The sequence below is a fragment of the Martes martes genome, assembly GCF_963455335.1.
Source record: "Martes martes genome assembly, chromosome: 4".
Taxonomy (NCBI): Eukaryota; Metazoa; Chordata; class Mammalia; order Carnivora; family Mustelidae; genus Martes; species Martes martes.
Genome location: NC_137891.1, coordinates 153,642,454 through 153,664,253, shown reverse-complemented (window position 1 = coordinate 153,664,253; position 21,800 = coordinate 153,642,454). Strand labels below are relative to the sequence as shown.

Below are 21,800 nucleotides of genomic sequence, written 5' to 3'. Positions count from 1 at the left end.
CCAAACACTTCAGGATAATGACCTGCTGTGAAGAGCCTCCCTGACTTGACCCTACCCACTTCTCTGGTCTTGTGTTACGTCACTTTTCTATCGTATTATTCAGTCTTATCATGGGACCCTCTTCAAACCCTGAGAGCTTGAAGCGCCAGGCCATTTTCATCACTGTGAGCTTATCCCCGATCTCACCTGCCGCAGATGCCTGGCCTGCCCCTGCTTATCCTCCAAGACTCAACATTACTATTGCTTCCCTTAGGGAGCCATTCCTGACCACCCTCCCTGCCTGGCTTGCCCCTAGGTCACTCCCTTCTTTACTGCAATGGAGTGGGACAAACCCAAACTTGGAAATAACAGATGTGGATTTAAATGCTGTTCACCCACCTATGAGCTGCAGGACTTAGGGTAAGTCATGGACCTCCTCAGCTTTGGTTTTATCATCTCTGCACTAAACCTAATAATAGCTGCCCTGGGATGGTTTTGGGATGAAGGATAATGTGAAAAAATGATTGGCAAGCATGTGCTGATAACCTGCCTCTCCCATCAGACTGTGAGCTGCCTGAGGGTGGAGGCTGGGTACACCTGCTCTCTGCATCCCCAGCACTCAGCCTCGCCCACACCTGGGCTTGCTCAGTCCTTCCCGCCCACACTGTGGCTACTGGGTGGGATGTGCTTGCAGGCACCGTGGTCATCCCACAGAACCGCTGAGGTTGGGGAGGAGGACGGCTGGAGGGGGCGTGGGGGTGCCTCCCTGTGGGGACATGATGGACTCCTGTATTAGGCTGGTGTTGTAGGTTTAGGTTTTGGTTGCATGTGTTTTGAAGATAAAAGATAGAGTTTAGGGGCGCCTGGGTGGCTCAGTGGGTTGAAGCCTCTGCCTTCGGCTCGGGTCATGATCTCAGGGTCCTGGGATCGAGCCCCGCATCGGGTTCTCGGCTCAGCAGGGAGCCTGCTTCCCCCTCTCTCTCTGCCTGCCTCTCTGCCTACTTGTGATCTCTCTCTCTTTGTGTCAAATAAATAAAAATAAAATCTTAAAAAAAAAAAAAGATAGAGTTTAAATAACATTAAGAGGCTGCTTTGTTTCCTCACCTCCATTCCTCCAGAGCAACTGTGCTTAGTTTGACTGTCATGAAGCATGTTTATGGGGAAAGTGTCAGATTAGGTGGTCTAAGGGATTCAGTCTCTATCCTTTCTCTTCTCTCCCCAGTTTTCTTCATTTCCCTCCAACTTTTATTTTCCAGTGGATTCAGATTTCTTGTAATTCTCTTCCTTCCTCTCCCTTCTTTCCCCACACTCCCTCCCTGCCCTAGAAAGCCAGCTTCTGGTAGAGGAGGAATTTCTTTCCCCCTCACACTCGCGCTTGTGCACTCGCACACGTGCACACAATCTGGAAGAAAGGGGGCGTCAGATGCAACTAAACAGCTCTCAACATGCTTGAGGAAAGGAAACAGTCCCATCACAGAGGAGTAGGGCAGCAGCTGACTCTCCTCCAGGCTGCCTGGCCAGCCCCTGCACACCCCCAGGCCCCAAACACCCGCTAGGGGTTGGGCCAGAGCCTTCATTGAGATTCTGTTCACAGGGAATGCCCATTGCCAAGCCTGCTCAGCTCTGTCAGCTGCCCTGATATTTGAGTGTGAAAAAGTGACCGGCGCCCGGCCCTCTGGCAGCCTGACAAATGGCTTAGAAGCAGGCCTGAGGCTCCCTGGCGGAGGCCCAGGGCTGCGAGCTTCAGTGAAGGGTGGGAGAGAATGGAATCTCCTGTCAGACCGCCTGACTTCAAGGCAGGGAGCAGAGAGAGCAAGAAAGAGCAAGGGAGGGGAGGAGGGTCATAGGGAAGGACCTGGGGCTTGCCAATGCCCACCTTGCCCCGAGGGTAGAGAGCTGGAAGGATTAAGTGCACACTTGGGGGACAAGTATTGTCTGTGGCTGACGGGGTTAATGCATTTGTTTCCACACCCGTTAAATGGGGATAATAATAATAATAATAATATCAAGCCGTGGTGAGAACAAATGGAGTTAATACAAATATTTACATATATATGCGTGTATATATATATACACACACACACATATGTATATTTATTTATTTTAACCCAGCAATCTTTATCATCTCATGAGAATGCATTACTCCTTTAATGTTCATGTAAGCCAGAGCTTTACATATTGTCCTCATTTAAAAGATAAAGTTTCAGAGAGGAGGCCTCACTTGCCCAAGGTCACACAGCTGAATAAGAGAAAGGATATAAAACCAATCCGCAAGACAGCAAAACATATGCCCTTCCTCGTACTGTAGATGAGCATTTTGTGTGCCTCTTTGCCTTTATGTACCTCTATTGATATAAAGGAAATAAGATTTTTTTTAAACTCCCTAGTCAGAAAGAAGCAAACACAAACTCAAGATAAAAATCATCCCCTTATTTTTAAAGTGTAAGTGCTGCAACATTCCACAACAGCGAAAAGAAAAATAAACAGCTAGGCTCTGAAACAGGGAGCTCTCTTGGCCCTGGGAGGGTGAGCAGGGGGAGGCAGTGGGAGATGTGGAGGATTGGAAGCGGCAAAAGCCTGTGGGGATGGCCACTGGCTCCACCCACGGAGGGCCTGCTGCTGGCCCAGATGGGGGTTGCTCTTGGTGGGACTCAGCTGCTTGCTTGGACAGAACAGAACCACATTCGTCAATTCATTCAACAAATACGGAGCTCCTAAGTGTGTCTCACCCTGTGCTGAGTGCTGGCAGAAAGAGAGAACTCGGCATGTTTCTGCAGCAGGAGTTTGCGCTCTCAGGCATGACGGAAGCAGAAATCAGGCAGCTCCACTGCAGGGTGATGAAGACGGTGACAGAGTCTGGTGACATAAGAGCAGGGAGAGCACAGAGCACGGGCACCTGACCCCTAGGGATGGCCGGGACACCGAAGGCTCCCTGGAGAAGTAGGGTCTACATGGGGAGGGCAGGACCCAGTGAGTTATATAGATGAAGGTGAGGAAGGAAAGGCAAAGGGGTCCACCCCTACAGAAGCTCAAAGCCAAGGTCTGAACATTGTCGCCACTGGAAGATGAAAGTGACACCCCTTAAAATCTTACAACTTAGAAACAATGACCATTAATTTCCCACATGCACAGTCAGTCTGCAGTGCACGTGGAACATGAACTCAGTTACATCTGATTCCTCCTATTATATCCTTTGCTTCCTGAAGCCAACTTCCTCATTTTAATGATCAGAAACTGGGGTCCAAAAAGGGCAAGTAACTTCCCAGAAGTCATATTTTGATTGGGCAATGAGGTAATTTTGGTGGATCAGATCCTTGCTCTTGACTCTTCTCTCTTCCCTGTAACAAGGGATCTCCTGGTATCATTCATTTGCCTGGGAATCCAAGAGGTGTATATGTATATCCCCACCTCACTGACCTCAGCCTTGGCCTTGGGGCACACTTCGGCTAATGAGATGTGAACAGCCATGACATATGCCCCTCCCGTGTGGACACTTTGAATGGGACTGTATTTCTGCCCTCTGCCATGAAAATGGCCTAACCCAGATGGGGAAACACTTTCAGCCTGGGCCCCAGATGAGAAGGGAGGTGGAACCATGCACAGCCTGGCTGAGCTGGGGAGGACTAGTGTGCAGCACAAGCAGGGATGAAGTTTTCACCGTGATAAGCTACCAGGCTCTTGGGGTTGTTAGCACAGCAAAGCTGATGCATATGGCATGGGTTCTTGCCAAAAGGTGCCTCCGATCGTACAATAAGTATGAATTCAGGCCATGAGGGTAAGCGCTGTGTAGGTGAACACTTTAAGCACTAAAAGGATAAGAAATTAGAGAAAGAGTTGAAAAGTACAGGAGGAAAAGCCAGGTGTCCAACATCCGGATTTCCAAGGTTACCTTCTGACGAGAAGAAACTGGTGGTGGAGGCCCACTCTTTTGGCCAAGAGACTGAGATGAGTCAAAGGTTTCCTTCTAGCACTTCTGCCCCAGAAAGAACCAGTGGTACTGACTACGAGACGTGCGCACCTGCAGGCACCTGGTCCTGAAACAGAAGATGCTAGGGAAAAAGACTCAGTAAATGCCTTCAAGTGAATCTATGCCACCAAATCACTGTGTGACCTTGAGGAGGTCATTTTCCTTTTGGCATCAGTTTTCTCATTTGTAAAATAAAGAGGTTGAATGAGAATCTCTCATTTTCCTTCTGGCTCTGACATGCTACGTGTGATTTGATTGCCTCGAACTCATTAGTCCCAACTGGCTTGAATGGGACCCAGTAGTATTGAGGATAATCGTAGGAATCCATCAAAACGTAGCCCAAAGAAGGTAATCTTGAGACTCTGAGATAATGCAGGGAAAGTGCTTTGCATTCGGAGGTGGGCTAAGGGCTCTATTGTGTGGTTTTTCATGGAAAAGAGGTGGGCAAATGTGCCCCTTGTCCTTTAATTTGTATTCCTCTAGCAGTCTCCTCTCCCCGCCCCCCCCCCAACTTGTAACATCTAGCAATCTCTCAGGCCATTCTACCTCATCCTCTCTCCTCTCATCAGAAAGAAATGTAGCTCTAAACCAAAGGAGGATGGGATGACATGGTGTGAAACATAAATAACGTCTTGGGGAAAGGCAAAGGGCAGGGAAGAGAAATCCTGACTTCAGAATTCAACAGATCTGGGTTGGAATCCCTTTGTATCTTTTTGCTCATATATAAAATGGGGGTGATTCTTACTCCACATGGTTGTTTTCAGAATTAAATGATATAAAAAGCTTATGGGCACACATAAGCACTTGCTTACATCTGTGACAATGACAGCAGGCATCCTGGGAGTGGCGGCGTGAAGACAAAGCTGAATGGTATATGGTATCTTGAGAGCTGAGCAGAGAGAGGAGGGGTAGTCCCTCATAGAGTGGAATGTGTGGGGCAAAGGCGCAGGGATGAGCACGGGTGCAACACGGGTGGTGGGTGTGAATGCGGGTGAGCCGAGTGTCCTTTAGTAAAGGAGGGACAGGCAGTTAGAGTAAGAGTAGAAGTTTCATGCAAGGGAACATAGAGAAATGAGTCTAAAGCTTTAAAGCTAGAGGCCCCTAACCCGGTAGGTAATGCTGATCCCTGAAGGGCTTTAGGAAGTTGTGCGTGTGCTGATGCGTCTTGGTAAAGAAGCTGCAGCCCCACCCAAACCAGGGTGTGGGGAGAGAGAGAGACGGCCATCTCCCCAGGGGAGCTCTGCAGCTGTGCTCCTCTGACACAGAAATCTGAGCTGTGGGGACAACTTCAGACTGCACGTTGAATTAAAACAGATGTGATTATGGTAGAAAAAATTTCTTCGAGACTTTAAAAGTTCAATTTTCCTCCCTTTTCACCTCTCAAGAGAATCGCTGGTTTTAAACCCAAGACAGTGAACATTCCAGGTAAAAAAAAAAATGAATCCTTTTTCTGACCAGACCTGAGTTAGATTGCTTTTATTACTTGCTTTTCTTTCAGTCACCTTAAGCCCACAACCCCAGTGGGTCCACCCTGGGCCCAAAAGTTTGGTCCTACCATAGGTTATGTCCTTGTTGCTCAGAACAGAGTCCCTGGACTAGTAACATCAGCATCGCCTGCCAGCTTATTAAAAATGCAGATTCTCAGAGGCCACTCTGGACCTTCTAATCAGATTTTGAATTTTAATAAGATACCCAGGTGTTTCTTGCCCATGAAGTTCTGAGTTACACGTGCCTTCAGGTTGCAGGAATTCTTTACAACCAGAGGGGGTCAGAGTTGGTCCAACCTCTTCATTGCACTACTGAGGACCAAAGATCCAGAGAGAGGCAAGAACTAGGTTTTCCAAGGTTACTCAAGTAGTGAGTATAATTGGTATAGTAAAGTTAGTAACAGGAGAACATGTAACATCATAAAAAGAGAACTCTCTGTAGCGAGCTGGAGATTACGCACCGTATGTGTCAAGCTACTCTGATTTTGGAGTCACCTCTAGGCGCAAAATTTACAACCCAGGTGGGCCAAATTATTTCATCTCTCTGAGCCTCATTTTTCCCCTTTTGAGTGAGTGGGAACAATAAGATCTTTGTGATAAGGATGAGAAGGTTAAGTGAAAAAAAGGACGTGGAATATTTACCACAGTCCGAGCGCTCATTCGCTAGTAACTGTGATAATTCAGAGATGCGGCCAGAACCCAACGCTTCAGAATCCTACCTACTGTCTTCTCTCCTAATCATAGAGTCAACTCAAGTCCTACTAACGGGCATGGTTTCCTAATTTAATAGGAGTTCCCTCTGCACGATGGCTAGCGCCCCTTCTGTGTATCTCCTTAGCTCTCAGCTCTCTCATCTCCTGGCATCGAGACACACCTCTGATGGGTGGTTTCCTTCTCTGTCTTCCCACTAGAGTTTTGCTTTAGAGCAGGGACCGTGTCTTTTATCTCTGTCTCCCCAGAGCACATCATAGTAGATGTGCTGACAGAGGGAAGGAGAGAGGGATGAAAGAGAGGAGGGAAGAAAGAAAGAAGGGGGAAGGAAAGGAGGAAAAGAGGGAGGGAGCTGGGAAGATGTTGGGTGTTGGAAGGCAACCATTTTATAGCATGATGGATTCATTCCGAGAAAGAGCTTGACAGTACAGAATTCATCTTTTTATGACTGTGACAACACTAATACATTTATTTCCCTTCTGAAATTAACTTTCTAATATTAAGAAAGGTCAAGATGAACTGCAGCAAAATGAGACATTTTGTCATTTTTAACAAATTATACCAAAGCAGACTGTCAGATTAAAGGGGTCACCATTTTGAGGTCTAAACACTGGTGCCGATTGCATATTTGAGCTAATGCTTGTCTTCCTCACCGTTCCCTGCCCACAGATCTCCAATAGTTCCCTTTGGCCCAAATGATAAAACTCAATTATCTCAGCCTGGTGTTCCGAGGCCCTTTAGGATCTGATCACTTTTTAAAAAATCCATTTCTCCCCCGAAGGGACATTCTAACGAGCCAGTCCCATCTCCTTCCTGCTATTCTCTTCCTCCTACGTGGCTTTGCTCCTGTGATGTCTCTTGTCTCAACTGCCATCTTTCCTACTGGATGCCTGTGCAGTCTCTCTGTCCTTTCTCTGCCTCACCCATCCAGCCCACTGGCTGGCCCCTTGTTCCCCAGGATTTGATTTGTTCTGGTCTTGAGCCTGACACTTCTGCTCTTTTCGCCTTGAGTTGGCCTTGGCCATGGCTTTGACACTGGGTTCCCTCTGCCTCATCACATCGGGCTCTACCCTACCTCAGAGACATTTGGGGAAGACTTGGAGGATGTGTGAGAGGACACTGAATACGGGTGCCTTGTTAAAGAGAAAAAAGAAAGAAGAGCCATAACCCTCTGCCTTGTTCCTCCTGCTCCCCTTCCTTTGATTCATTCATTTGTGTGCTCTGCCCTGGGCTGGACTGGGTGGGGGGCATCTGAACTCCCTCAGAAGAATGAAAATGAAGCCCTGACTCTTGGGAAAATTACTTAATACCTTAGGCCTTAGTTTCCCCATTTGCAACACAAAACACATAATCCCTACCTCACAGCATTGCAGCAAGCATCAAACGAACGCTTATATGTGATTGTGCTCTGGAAACTATACATCTCTGTGACAGATTAGTGAAAATAATTAGGACAAGATCCATGTGCTAGTGACTCATCCCCAGGGCTGACAGTGCATATGCTCCAGTCTGGTAGAAATCAGAGGGGCCTGAGTTTGAGTCTCAGCTCTATAGTTCAGTCTCAGTGGGCAACCTTGAGCATGCCATCAGCCCTGGGCTTATGTGTTCTCTCCCTCCATTCTTTTTCTATGGAAGGTTAGTTTGGAGGGCCTCTTCAGTTCTATGGCTCCATATAGGGTTCTCTAAGAGCCCAGAGGCCAGAATGAAGTTACTAATTCAAGGTTAAAAGTGAGTGCATTGGAATTAGCCAGCCCCATTCAAGACCCAACTCCCAATTTACCTGGCATGTTCAACCCCTGGACTTCTCAAACCAAGTGCTCTTTACAGCGGTTGAGGGAGGGCCATGGTATCCAAAGTAGTGGCGTAAACCTGGTATTCCATTTACAACGTCAACTGAATCTAAAGACAATGGGGATAATTCTGAACATTTGCTACTCAGAGGTGTCATCATTTTCAAGAAAAAGCTAAATCAATAGAACTCCTCTCTTCTAGGTTCTCTACTTACATGTCTTTTAAAAATGAAAGAGGAGCCCCTCTGAGCAATGGTGAGCCCCCTATTGGTTGTGTGCCCCCAGGGAGCCACTCACCCTATGCTTTGCTGCGGAAGTGGGCCCTGGGTCACAGGGAGCTGACTTCCATTTCCAGCTCCAGCTCTGCCACCTCCCCTCGCACCCCCCCCCGCCCCCCGCCAGTTGTAATGACCTTGCGGGTTCTAACAGCTTTTCATTTGTTCCTTCTTGCCACTGACATTTTACTGATGTGTTAGGTATTGTGCCCTGGGCAAGAGAATGTAGAGGTGACAGAGATATAGTTTTATCCTTCAAGGAGTTCACAGCTGAGTAGAGAAAACAAGCACATACACCAATCAGCATGATGTGGAGTGATGAATGTGTACGCCAGGGGAGATTGTGGTTGGGGTGGCTGGTTGTGGGGGGTGTCGTTCTCGCTGAGCCTTACTTTCCTCACCTGAGAAACAGGGATAATGATGCCCATTCCATAGGGCTGTTCTATGGTTTCGATGAGGCAATGCCTAGCACATAATAGATGCTCAATAAATATCAGCAACTTCCCCCTTTCCTACTGCCACCCTGACCCCAGGGTACTGAAAAGCTGTTTTCATCTGCCCCATCCACTCCAGAAGATCCAGTCACATAGCAAAGAGGTCTATTAAAGAACGTGCCTTAGCACTTGGAGGATTTTTCAAGGTCGCAGCCTGGAGCTAAAGTCTAACAGGAAAGAAACTGTTCATTTGTAACTGGGAGTCTGAGTAAGCCAACTTTTCTGACTGCTGAGTGTGTGCTGGTCGCGCCAGGCATCTAAAGAAAAGCTTTGGCTTTGACAGGCCCTGTAGGCACAGCCAGAGAGAGGCCGTTTCTGTTAAGTGGATTTAGCCACCAATCAGCGTCCAAACTCCATCTTTCAATGAGCCCTTGTCCAGGGCCTCAGCGGGTGAAACCTGCTCCAAGCCACACTCGGGGTCTGGAATTGCCCAGGAGAGGGTTCGTGAAGATTACGTTCCCTGTTACCTACTTTAGAACTCTCCTTGCTGTCTCATCCTTAGGGATTATAGCGAGTCTCCCCACCCACCAGAAACACACACACAGAGGGGCACCTACCTACACCCTAGGAATGACAGAAACCCTCTTGCCCTCTGAAGGCTGAACTGTAAAATTCACGCAGAATGGATTAGAACAGACAAATACAGGAAGCCGGAAGAGAGAAAGGCTCCCAGGGCAGGAGCCTCTGAGCTTACTGTCGGGAGATTAGAGGTATCAGCTCCGCTGAAGAAAGACTCACAAATGGGAGTTGGGGAGTGGTCAGAGAAGCCGCGATAAGGGTGAGGACCTGTTCCCTTTTAAGACCTGTTTGCAATGCTATTTCAATAACCAGAGCTAGAGCTATTTTGTAAATACTACAGTTTAAAGATGGCGATAATGTTCTAAAGTTAACATTGAAATATCAGCTATTGTACATTCCTAGATTTGAGCTTGTAATAAGAATAAATGCGGACACTTAGCGAGTACTTATAAAATACCAGCCTTAGAAAATACCATACAAGTGCAGTGTCGTTTTCAACCCTTACCACACTCTGTGAAGAGATACTACTACCCTGGGTCACAGCTCGGGGCACAGAGTCTGAGAGAGGTGAGGCGGTAGACAGAGCCAGAATTGGAGGCTGGAGGCAATTTCTGACTGCAGGGTCCTTGCTCTAAATCTAGGAGGAAAGGATCTGCCCCTGCTCTTTCCCACTGACTGGACAGTGCTTAAAGGTCAAGAACTTAACGGACTAAAAAGAGAACTAAGTAGGAAGAGAAGGCAGGATTTGAGGTTAGCTCTGGGGAAGTGGGGTCCCTATTATGCTTACCTAGAGGGCAAGGAATTGGCAGACTTTCCAGGGTGTTAGGAGCCTGGATGTTGGCACCTCTGGGATAGGAGTGAGCAGAGGGTAGTAGAGGTACAGTGGATGGATGGTTGCATGGGGGGACAGATAGAAGGATGGCTAGTCAGAAGACAGATGATGGGCATCAACTGACCCCAGTTTCTTTCTATAATGTGGGCTGGGCTGGCTGCCTCAGGCTCCAATCGTAGGGATTGGCCCAGAACTAAGCACCCGCCTCAGGAGTTCGGTTCTATTTTATAAAATGAGATCCTTCTTTGTATCTGGGTGGCCAGGTCCCCTCCTCCTTCCATAAATTCCCCCCCCCAATTTTAAAGTTAAAATATACTTGTAGAAAATTACTGGGAAATATAAAAAAGCGGAGAGGAAGGAAACAACCCTAGTACCCAGAAATACCACTGTTAACATCTACTTCACATCCATTCTTTTGTGTATGTTTTAAACCTAGTTGTTATATGTCTTAACATATAATACATATGCAACTTTGTCTTCTGCTTCTTTTCACTTAAAATTATAGCATAAGCATTTTTACAATATTGTAAACTCCTCATAAACATCCATTATATGAATGTATCGTGATTCACTTAATCAGTTTCCCACTGTTTCCCACTGTTAGGCATTTAGATTTTTTTCTCGGTTTTTCACTATTTATAAGTAATATGGACTTTTTTTTTTTTTTTTTGCATAAATCCTTATTCACACTTCAAATTATTTTAGCCTAGCTTTGTAGTACCACAATTGCTGGCTCAAAGCTACAAACAGAACAATATATTTTAAACCCCAGAAGGTCACAGTAACATTTTTTTTCTCTCCCTTTTAAATTCCATGTCCTTTCTAGTCCCTGATAAAGAGCCCCCTGGATTTCAGGATAAAGTCCAAGCTTCCCGGGGTAGCACACTGGGCTCTATGACAGGCTTCTGCCGACCACTTAGCCTTACTTTCCACCCCCTCTCCACATGTTCCCTTCAGTCCAGCACACCGAACTCCTTAGAATCCTCAGAGTCTAGTCATCTGATGCATGTATGCTCACCCACACTGCTCTTTCTGCCTTTAACTCTTCCCCAGTCTGTCCAAACAACTACTAGTCTTCTTTCAAGACTCACCTCAGAGGTCACCCTCCCCAGCAAACCTTGCCTGACCCCAAGCCCAGTGGAGGTGACCTGCTTCTCCCACATGGCATCTGGATTCCTTGCCTGTCATAAGGCTTACCACCCTGTCTGCCATCATTGGTTTGCGGAGTCAGGAGCTCTAGACCAGGGGTTTGCAAACTTTCTCTGGCCATGGAATTCTTTATTTAAACGCATTTGTCATAGTGATAAAGATTAACATCTCTTGAGAATATTATGTGCCGGGCAAAGTGTCTTGAGCAAGTCGCAGAGATCCGTTCAGGTAATCCTCACAACAACCTCTTACAAAGGCAAGGCAGACGCCTGGAAAGGTAGGAGACCTGCCCGAGATAGCAAAGCTAGTGAGTGTTGAAATGAGATTTAAATCTGGGCCTGGGCCTGAGCTCTTAAATCACAAAGTTATACTGCTCCAGGTTAAAATGGAGAGGAGCCCCATGGGAGGGGGTCCTCAGACCTCTTGTAATTTTTCTGGAAACAGTTGGAAAACCATTGATCTCTTCTGGAGTTCCTTGAAGGAAATGACTGTTTGCTATTTGCCTTTCTATTCTGATATAGAGAGCCTGGGCTGTGAAAATATTTACTAAATGAATAAATGAACAATCTTTTTTCTTTTGAAAATCATAGGAAAGTTACTCTTTTTTTCTATATCCTTGACTAGCTTGCAGTGAAAGCGAGCAATGTGAACCTGGCATGCCTTGCTGAGGGGGAGGACATCAAGGCTCCTTGGCCAGGAGGTCAGGCTGTGTCCGGGATGATAAGACTTCTCACAGCCGGACACCTGGGAGCAGGACAGGGCTTGGGAGGTGGGCATTAGAACTTCTGGAAGATGGGGCAATTTCTGGTTGAAAGGTTAAACAGTGGAAGCAGTGATTAGTCTGGTCCCTTTCATCAGAATTCAGCTCTCTCCACCATGGTAAATAATGGGCTAATTAGGCATCTGGCTTACTTGATTTCCCATGGCTAAGGCCAATTTCTGAAATGCAATATGCTATTTGATGTACCAGCATGAATTCTTCCTGGGCTCCAGAGACTCCTAACAGCAACAGCCAAAAATAACTCTCGGAGATGTTCCCCACACAGTGAACATGAAACACCCTAAATGTGACTTGTACTCTGTTGTAGGCTGGATAGGCTGAGAGCGAAAGGGGGTCACAGGCTGTATGCTGATCCCAACCAGCACAAACCATGGGCCTGGAAAGGGAGGGGTTTGCCTGGGATGGAGGAGTGGGGGTGAGAAGAGGATAGGATAGATATGGTGATGGGAAAAGCTCCTGGAGGAGATGACCTGGGGGTATACTGGACTGGATGGGTAAGTGAAAAGAGGTTATTCCAGAACTATCCAACAGAGACTCCTTTTTAGCTCCTTAAGGCTGGATAATTGGATGACTACGGGATAGGGGAAATGGGGAAGCAAGCTTGGTCTAACTTAGGAATGAGGGTAAGTTGAATAGACATCAGGAGCAGAGAGTGTGTAAAGAGAATTTTAGAATTTGTGGATTTGCAATGGCGATCCTACGTGGCTGGATCCTAACATTCTAGAATTTCTGAATTTGTGAGCTTGAGAAAAAAAATCCATATGTGGGAGCTCTCAGTGACAAGGGATCAGCAGGGGCAAAACAAGGAGGAAAGAAGATGAGTCATTGGAAATGTAGAACAGTAAGAGAGAAGGGTGGGGGTTTGAAAGCGAGGGTGCCATGGATTTCTCTGGGCTGCTTTGGGGCTATCATGCTGGGAAACAACGTGTCTGTTGAGGTGGCTAACAAGGGTTCCCAAACACTCATCAACGGCCTACTGAGCGTGGGTCCCTGCCAGGTAATGGATGTAGAAGCTGAAAAAGAGCTTCTGTCCTTGAGAAGCTCCGTCTAAAGGAGGCAGGAAAACTATCACTAAAACACAACAGGCTGTGTGCTTTCACCGGGGGTGCTCTGGAGCTAGGGGATGCCTACAGAAATCCAAACAGCCACTCTTCTGGGAAGACTGCGTTTTAATCAATGCTTAAGACGTTCTCATTGAGCTACCAGTGAGTGACCAGCCCTGGCCAGGGAAGCAGGGAGGTGAAGGCAGATCGTTGGCTCTGAAGGGGTTTTCGATTGAATTGAAAAAATTGGAAGCCAGTGGATGCCTGAGGAGATTCTACTGCGGCACCAAGCCCACAGAATACGCTCCACGTGTGTTTATGGAATAAACCACTAGATGAAAGAAGCAAAGTCTGATCATAGAAGAACAAAGCAACAAAACGCTTTGTGGGCCAAAGGGTTCAAGGAATTCTTAGAGGAGGCAGGCCTGGAGGTAGTTTCTAAAGATTAACTAGGATTTGGAGAGTGACTTAGTGTCTCTCTCTCTTTTTTAAATTATTAATTATTTTAAATTATTTTTATTAACATATAATGTATTATTTGTCCCAGGAACTTAGTGTCTCTCTTGACTTGAAATACTTTTCCTCCTCTTTATTCAGCAAATTCTCATCCCTCCTTCAGAACCCAGTTCCAATGTTAATTCTAGGTCTTGGTAAGTGGATTTCTTCTTTCCTGCCTGTCTTTCCTCTCTCTCACCCAATGCACATTCATGGAAGACCTGTGGCCTACACAGGGTGTCAGGGATCAGAAATGACTAAGGTGAAATCTAAGACCTCAGTGGGATCCCAGTCTGTGGTGGGGTATGGGAGCTTGGGAGAGCGGGGTCAGTGAGGCCAAATGCGCAAAATACCAGTGGCTCCATTTCTCATAGACCTACTATTGGAGGCTATGTATATACATATTACCTTATCCTGAGAGAAATCCCGTGGGATGGGCATCCCAGTTGCCAGATAGGGAAAAAGAGACACAGAGTTTAGTTGACCTGACTCAAACAGAAGCTTCCGGAAGCTTTGCTGGCTTCCATGCCATTGAAACAATATGCACCTAGTTAGTTGATGAGAGATATTCAGAGTCTTTCAGGATGAAAAGATGTTAGAGAAACTGAAGGAAACAATCAGCTCGACAGGAATATTGCTCTGAAGTGAGAGATCCATCTCTCCACCTGGCTTGCTGCTGGAATCAAAGTTATAATCTAGAGAGTTAGAAAAACCATGTCTTTTATCACAGGTGGGAGAAGTTGCCCTTTAGGAAAGTAACGATTTCTCTTAAAATTTCTTAAAGTTTCAAAGCCATCTCAAACTATTGTAGGAAAAACTGTAAAAATTTCATGAAACAGCAGCACCCTGTGTTCTCAGAGCCCACTGCACAGTATTACATTTACCTCCAGTCTTTACTTCCAGACTGAACCTTTCCCCTAGTGGCTATTTACTGACTTCTTGGGCCAAGGTGGTAGGAATGGAAAAATATTTGAGGAGACCAAAGTGTGTGATCTATGGCTGCGGTGTGAGTGCATTTAGCTTACCCCTCGAGAAACCTCCGGCAGCTGGCTGCAGTCTGCCCATTTCCACAGGCATTCCTCTTCACCCTATCCCGGGCAATAGTCCTTCTTCACATTTATAAACACTTTATGTTCACATAAAGTGAATACATTGGGTCTCTCTCCAGCCTGTGGGTAAGCAGGTCAAGGGCTTATTCCTACCTTCCGGCAGAAGAGCAGACTGAGGCTTAGGAAATTTATGTTCCCGGGACATCAGCCATGTGCTAAGCCCCTCCCTAGGCATTCACTCCAGCCTGTCTTTCAGAGGCAGGAGCCTGACTTCGGGACCTTGATGTGGAAATCCTGCCCATCAGTGGAGCCTTCACAGTCAACATCCACCTCCAAAATGATGCAGAGACGCAGACTGTCAGAGCTAAATGGGCCTTGTGGAGTCATCCTTCAACTCCTACAGTGTATAGACTGGGGTGCAGGAGTGGGGGGAATGAAAGTCGCAGAGAGGGGAAGAGACTTGCCTAGCAGCACCAAGCAAAATAGGGGCTCATCCAATCTGGTGGGGGGTGGCTGGTGTTCTCAGTCCCTCTCAATGCCCCAAAGACAAGCTCACAGCTTTAGCTGTTCCCTCCAGGGGGCCTTTGGGGTAAGATTACTAGAGACATGGGGTTGGAACAAAAGTTTGGGAACCTACAGTCCGGATGCTTGAGCTCTCTAGGCCTCAGAGAGACAGTGTGCTAAGGCCCTAGGCATGTGGTTTTCACTGCGGAGGCACTGCCCCCCTCCTCAGGGGTGGTAAGCATCCTGCCTAGGGGGCATACTTTCCCACCCCAATGCCATAGTTGTGGTCTCCTGCTCTCCCAGTTTGCCCGGAAGTGCATATATGGGTGGGGATGGGGTGCCCCCAACCTTCTACCTCCCGTGCTTGCCAAGGTGACTTTACCCCTCCCACCAGCAAGGCTTCCAGGCCGTCAGCTGTGAACACACAGGTGCCGCTTGATTTCTAGTGAGGAGTTCCCATTTCAGGGCCTTCCGAGCCGGTGACCCAGCGAAACCTCTGCCCATGCTAAGAGCAGATCTGCTGGGCCTCCTCCTGCCGTTTTGACTGGGTGGGGAGCCTGTGCCTGGCTGTGTGTTTGTGCATATGTTCTTTGTGTGATTATGTATGACTCGACACCTGTCTATCTGGTATGTATCACATCTATGCTTTTCTGTGTATATGTTATGTTTTATGTATGTAAATGGAGGCATTTTCCGCATATCTCCACGCTGTGCGTGCGTGTGGGGGTGGGTGTGTTTTCCGGGCAGTATGAGTGTGTGCCGGTTCTTTGTGTTAGATGACCATGTCACCGACTGCTCCGTTTGCCATGCAGATGTGTTATAACTTATTTATTTGACAGAAAGAGAGCAGCTTCTCTTGAGGACTACAGGAGGCAAGCAAGGAAAAAAAAAAAAAAAAACAAAACCCAGCCCTGTGTTGCTCTATTTTAAAAACTGCTCCGTGTTGTTATGGCAGCTAATTTTCCTTAAATGATTTAAGGAAACAGATCTGTCTATGAGCTACAGCCAAGTTGTTATAGCAACACAGGTCTTTCTCCTCCAGAAAAAGGGGGGAATCCCCCCCCCCCCCAGAGCATAGAAGTCTTTCACAAAAGCAACCCTTGAGTTCTGAGAGACTGGGGGCACAGAAAAGGGCAGAAGTGGACCCATTTGCCTCCCACCATCAGTTCCTGGGGATTCTCCTTAGCAACTGCCCTCACGGCTCTCCAGCTTGGATCTCATTGTCCTTCGCCTGGACTTCACAAGAAGCACCTGATGGGCCTCTCTTCTTTCCCTTCGTCTCATCTCCTTTGATCCACTCTCCACACTGCAGCTTTCCCAAGTTGCTAAAGCATATGTCATTCAGCGTAATAGTCTCTGTGGTGCCATGTTCTCTGCTACATGCTGGATATGCCGAGAGCATGTCCTTGAAGGGCACGCCAGGAACGTTGGCCTTTATTCCACAAGTAATGGGGAGTCACTGAAAGTCTTAATCAGGGGATGGAGACCCAGGTGGATTTAAATTTTAGAATGACTCTAGAGTTTCTAAAGTGGGGGACTGAGTGGATGGAAATACTATTCATTGATCTCTGTCTCCCTTGCTCAAACGTTTTTGATGGCTCTCCATTGACGACGCTGATTCTCAAGATGGAGAGAGTGTGTGTGCTGGAATATTCCTAACAAATGGCATTTTGTTCCATGGCCTTGATTTTTTTTTTAACAGTCATGATACTTAATTCAATTAAAAATCAATTTAAAAGAGGGCTTAAGACCTTTATTTTAATTAATTAATTTACATTTATTTGAGAGAGAGAAAGAGAGAGAGCACAGTGGAGGATGAGAGGGGCAGAGGGAGAGGGAGAAGCAGGCTCCCCGCTGAGCAGAACTCCAGGATCATGACCAGAAGCAAAGGCAGACACTTAAACAACTAAGCCACCCAGGTGCTCCAAGAGTTTGATTTTAATGAGAAGAGAGCACTGGGCCATAGGAAGAAGCCAAATTCCTTGACTCCATGTTCAAAGTCACCCATGAGCTTCTTAACATCTGCCTCTTGGGCCACCATCTTGCAGCTGCCTCTCATGAATCCTGTACTCCAGCCCCAGTAGCTCAGGCCTGTCATCTCCATTCCACTGCTCAGCTCTCCCCTGAATGCCCTCTCCTCTCTCCCTGTAACCTGTCTCATCCCTGAACCATAGCCTCCAGATGAACTATTACCCATTTCTAGAGGCCCTACCCAATGTCCTTGAGGAAACTTCCTCAGATCCCCTCACACTCACACACACACAGGATTCATTTCTCCTAGCCCCATACTTCCAAAGCATTACATGTTCTCTACTCTAGCACACCTTCCTGCCCTGGTTGAAAATGATTCATAAAGGTCTGGCCTTCCCATTGGATTGTGAGTTCTTCCTAGCCTGCGATCCTGCCCCACTGATCTCTATAATTCCGGAGGTAATTGAGGGTTTTGTACATGGGTACTTTGAGAAATGTGTGTTTCGTTCAATTAACTGAGCCTTTTTTTTTTTTTTTTAAGATTTTATTTACTTATTTGACAGACAGAGATCACAAGTAGGCAGAGAGGCAGGCAGAGAGAGGAGGAAGCAGGCTCCCTGCTGAGCAGAGAGCCCGATGTGGGGCTTGATCCCAGGACCTTGGGATCATGACCTGAGCCGAAGACAGAGGCTTTAACCCACTGAGCCACCCAGGCACCCCTTAACTGAGCCTTTTAAAGCAACACCCGCTTTTTAAATCTCTGCCAAATAGTTCTCTGGGTACACCTCTCAGGCAGATAGTTGGGTGCTAGAAGACTTACAGATGGGTGGTCCTAGGAAGCCCATCTGTAAATGGGCTTCACTTTTTAAGACTGCAACTGGACCTGGGTGAGAGAGGAGGGTGCTATGTGTGCTCTTGCGTGAGAGTGACTCTGGCTGATGGTGTGATGTGGAGTCACCGTCATTACTCTATGGTATGTGTGCCAGGATAAAGCCACACTCCCACGGCTAGGGGGTGAGCTCTCACCTGCTGTCACGTCTGGGGCTAATTACCTGGGGAAGAGGTAGAATACTCAGCCCTGATATCAGAAGGGGAGGGAGAAAGCTGGATGTGCAGGAGAGTTGGGACCTGCTCCCTGGTCTTCACCACTGGAGGTAACGAAATGTCTAAGAGCAGCTCCTGAATAAAACGTGCTTGGATGGTGGGAAGGCAGGGACCCAGGGATCCGAGGGAGCTCTTGGTGGCCAGAGAAGGCTAAGCTCCATGGTGGGTGGAATGCGGTGGGCACCGAGGCCAGGAATGGAGCACGTGAGTGAAGGTGACTGGAAACCTGTGTCAGGGGAACCAGAGTGGGGGATGCCATCTCAGGCTCTGTCCCTGAGAGTTGAAGACAATCTCAGCAGGCTGCAGGGGAACCTGGGAGAGGGCTGATGTCCACAGACCAGAGCCTGAAGTAAAAGAGGGCACAGCAATGGTGGCACTAGCATCTGGGACACTCTGAGGGAGAGGTGAGACTGGGGAGAGGTGTGTGGCCTGGTTGCTTCTTTTCATCAGGGAAATCTTTTTAAAACCAACTCACAGAAGCTCCGGTTTACTTCATCATTTGCTTACAATTTACTCTCAGCACCTGCTCAGATCCAGGTCCCTGCTGGGCACTGGGGACTCTCAGATCCATCAGCCAGACCCTGCCTAGGGACAATCCATCACAACTAGTAAACAAAGGCCACGCTGTCCACAGGGAGTGCCCCAGGAGTGGGGCATAAACAACTTCATAACTAAACCACTTTATAACTAAGATCCAGTGTGGTTCTCTGGGTAAAACACTCCATGGTCAAGGGCATCATTTAGTTTCCAAGGTCCCGAGAGGGGGTAAGGGTTTAGTGAGCAAAGGTCTAGGAAAGCCAACTTTGAAGTAAATACCATCATCAATGCAGGACAGCTGGGTCCAGTTGCCAGGTGAGAACATAGAAGGGCTCATGCCTGAGACTCACAATGCAGGCTGGACACATCCCTCCTGCTCAACTTCAAAGTCGCCATGTCTAAAGCTTGTCCGCAGGTGCACTGCCCCTCCTGAGTTCCCATCTCAGGAGGGGCAATGACATCTACTCCGCTGTCCAGGCCAAACCATGGATATCATACAAACCTCCTTCCTGTCCCATCAGCTGGTCACTAAGCTGCCCACACCCCTCCATAATGCCTCTCCAGTCCTACAGCAGCAGGCTCTACTGGTCTCCAGTCTCTAGCCTGGCACCCTCCAAGTTCACCCCCTTATAAGCACCAGAGGAGTCTTTCTGAAATGCAAACCTGATCCCGTCACCTCCCAGCTTAAAATCCTTCCATGCTCCCCATTCCCATGAGAATAAAGTCCAAATTGCACCCTGTATCATAACCCCTTCTGCCCTTCTGTCTGCCCCTAGTGCCAGCCACACTGAATGACTTGGCCGTCTCCTGAGGGTGCCTCCCTCTCAAGGCAGGTGCACAGATGTCTCCTCTGCATGGAAAGCCCTCCCTGCCCTGGGAATCTTTCAGGCATCAGCTCAGGTGTGGCCTCCTGGGCTGGGTCCCTTCTATGGGCTCCCACAGCCCCCGTGTCTTCCTCCATGAATGCACCTGAGATAACTGCCTGTAAATGCCTGTCTCTACCAGGCTGGGAACTTCTTAGGGGTGGACAGCAGCTCTGAGGATTGCCAGCAACCAGCATAGAACCCGAAGGAGTTCGGAGAGGAACAGCGATGCTTCCGGACATAGTCCCCATCCACCAGCAAGGGTCTGCTGATTCTCTGCTTGCTGACTCTGTCAAGCAGAAGGCCACTGGGATGGAAGAGTGAGGCTGTGAGCATTTAGAAATGAGGCCAGAAGCTGTCGTGGCAGTTCACACAGCTCTGGCCTGAGTGATTGTGGGGACGTACACAACAGTGGAGGTCAGGAGGAGAAAGCATTTCAGGTTATTAGGGCAGATGCCCTTGGGTACTGACAGTAACTACAACTACAATGACACTTACAGTCAAATGTGACTTTGAATCCAATCCAGATAATGCTTGTTGAGGATGTGCTACACGCCGGGTACTGTGCTAGGTGCTTTCTAATAGCTTTTAAGTAGAGCGACAGTATAATTTATCATATAAACTGGGACACTTCTAAGAGTGAAAGGGGGTACTATTAATAAATACTCTGGGACAACAGGTATCAACGGGAACTGCCCCAGGCAGGCCAAAACTTACAACCATCCTACCCATAGGTCACAGTTTGTGTGCTTCCCCAGCCCAGCCACCATAACTCCATACACAATTTTAAAATCTCTATTTATCAGTATTTACTTATTTAATGTCTACTCCCCCACAAATTGCAAGGGTTAGGGTTTTGTTTGCTGCTAGAAAATATCTCAATGCCTAGTATTTGGAACTACTTAATAAGTATTTGTGGAAGGAAGGCAGGCAAGACTGGAGTAAAAGCCTGGGCATGGAGATGGGGAGTGGGGAAGAGAAAAGATATGGAGGGAGCTGGGAACCATGACTCCCAGGGTCAGCTTGACTCCCAGGTTGGTGCTCCATGCCCTTGCTTTGGTCTTAAAGGACTGGACTTTCAGGAAGAACACAGCTAACTCAACAAGCTCTAGGTGTGTTTATTAAGATCCAACCAGCTGATGAGCACCCTATTCATGGCACAAAAAGTGACTAAATGGCTTTCTCTCTCAGTCTTGGCTGATCTGTGTTCTGTAGCATGGATGAGTGCCCAGTTGTGAGCGAATCAATGACTTCTCAGTGATGTTAGCAATGGCAGGCTAAAGCCTCTTCTCTTTAGCAAACCTAACTCTTCCCTTTGGTTCTTCCTCCATGCCCTACCCCCCAGCTCTCTCCTCAGGGATTCATCTAAAACACCCCTTTTTTCAGTGGCTCCCACTCTATCACTTCTCCTATCCTGTGTCTTTTTTTAAAATCATTCCTCACTGTCCTCTCTGTGAATAACTGTTTTCTATCTATAAATCATATTGAAGTTGGCACAAGAGAATTTGCCATGTTCAATCCAATTCCATTCTACCAATAGTTTGTTGAATATTTACTATCAGCCAGATCAGAAAAATATCAGAGCTATGGCAGTCAAGAGGCCATGAAATCACAGTCGTCAAAGTTAGAAGAGACTCAGATGTCATCTCACTCCAGTATCTTCCAAACAATTGAATCTCCTCTATGCACCACTTGATAGTGTCATTTAGCTTCAAGGTAAACCCTTTTCGTAAGGCAAAGTTCATAGCTCCTACATCCACTCCATTTTAGGCAGAGCTAATTGTTAAAATTTTCTATTTCTCTATAGGCCTTACCTCCTCCTTTGTCCTCCACCCAGGAGATGTCTGTCCCGTCCTCTCTGACAGCTCTTTGGGGATACAATGATTGAGATCTGTTTCCTTTCTCTAACCTATGAAACCCCTGTGTCTTTTCCTGTTTCTTACAAAGTTTTGCCCCTATGAGCAAACTCAGTATAGACACCCACTATTCCCCTTTTTCTGGACTAGCAGGCCCTTTTCTCTAGGAACAAGTTCACCAGGACCACCACAGCCCCCAAGTCCAACCATGTGGTTCCTGTGTGTCTGTCCTGTTCTTACATATCCTTGCTTCTGGGGCCAGAGTTGACTTGCCCAGAGGTGGCAGGTTCCCCAGGCTGGGCCAGTCATAGTCTTTTGGAAATAGAACTAGAAAATGAGAGTTAATCACTCTCCAGTGGTGGGAGCCAACAGATGTGACACTTGGCTCCATGTC

The 21,800-nt window shown here is 47.4% G+C and overlaps 1 protein-coding gene across 2 annotated transcripts in view; it reads right to left on the bottom strand.

Annotated features, from left to right (window-relative positions):
- AGBL4 (AGBL carboxypeptidase 4) overlaps positions 1-21,800 on the bottom strand; it is a gene marked incomplete at both ends in the record, with an annotated part of 1,559,236 nt that overhangs the window by 76,776 nt on the left and 1,460,660 nt on the right. The window lies entirely within an intron of this gene.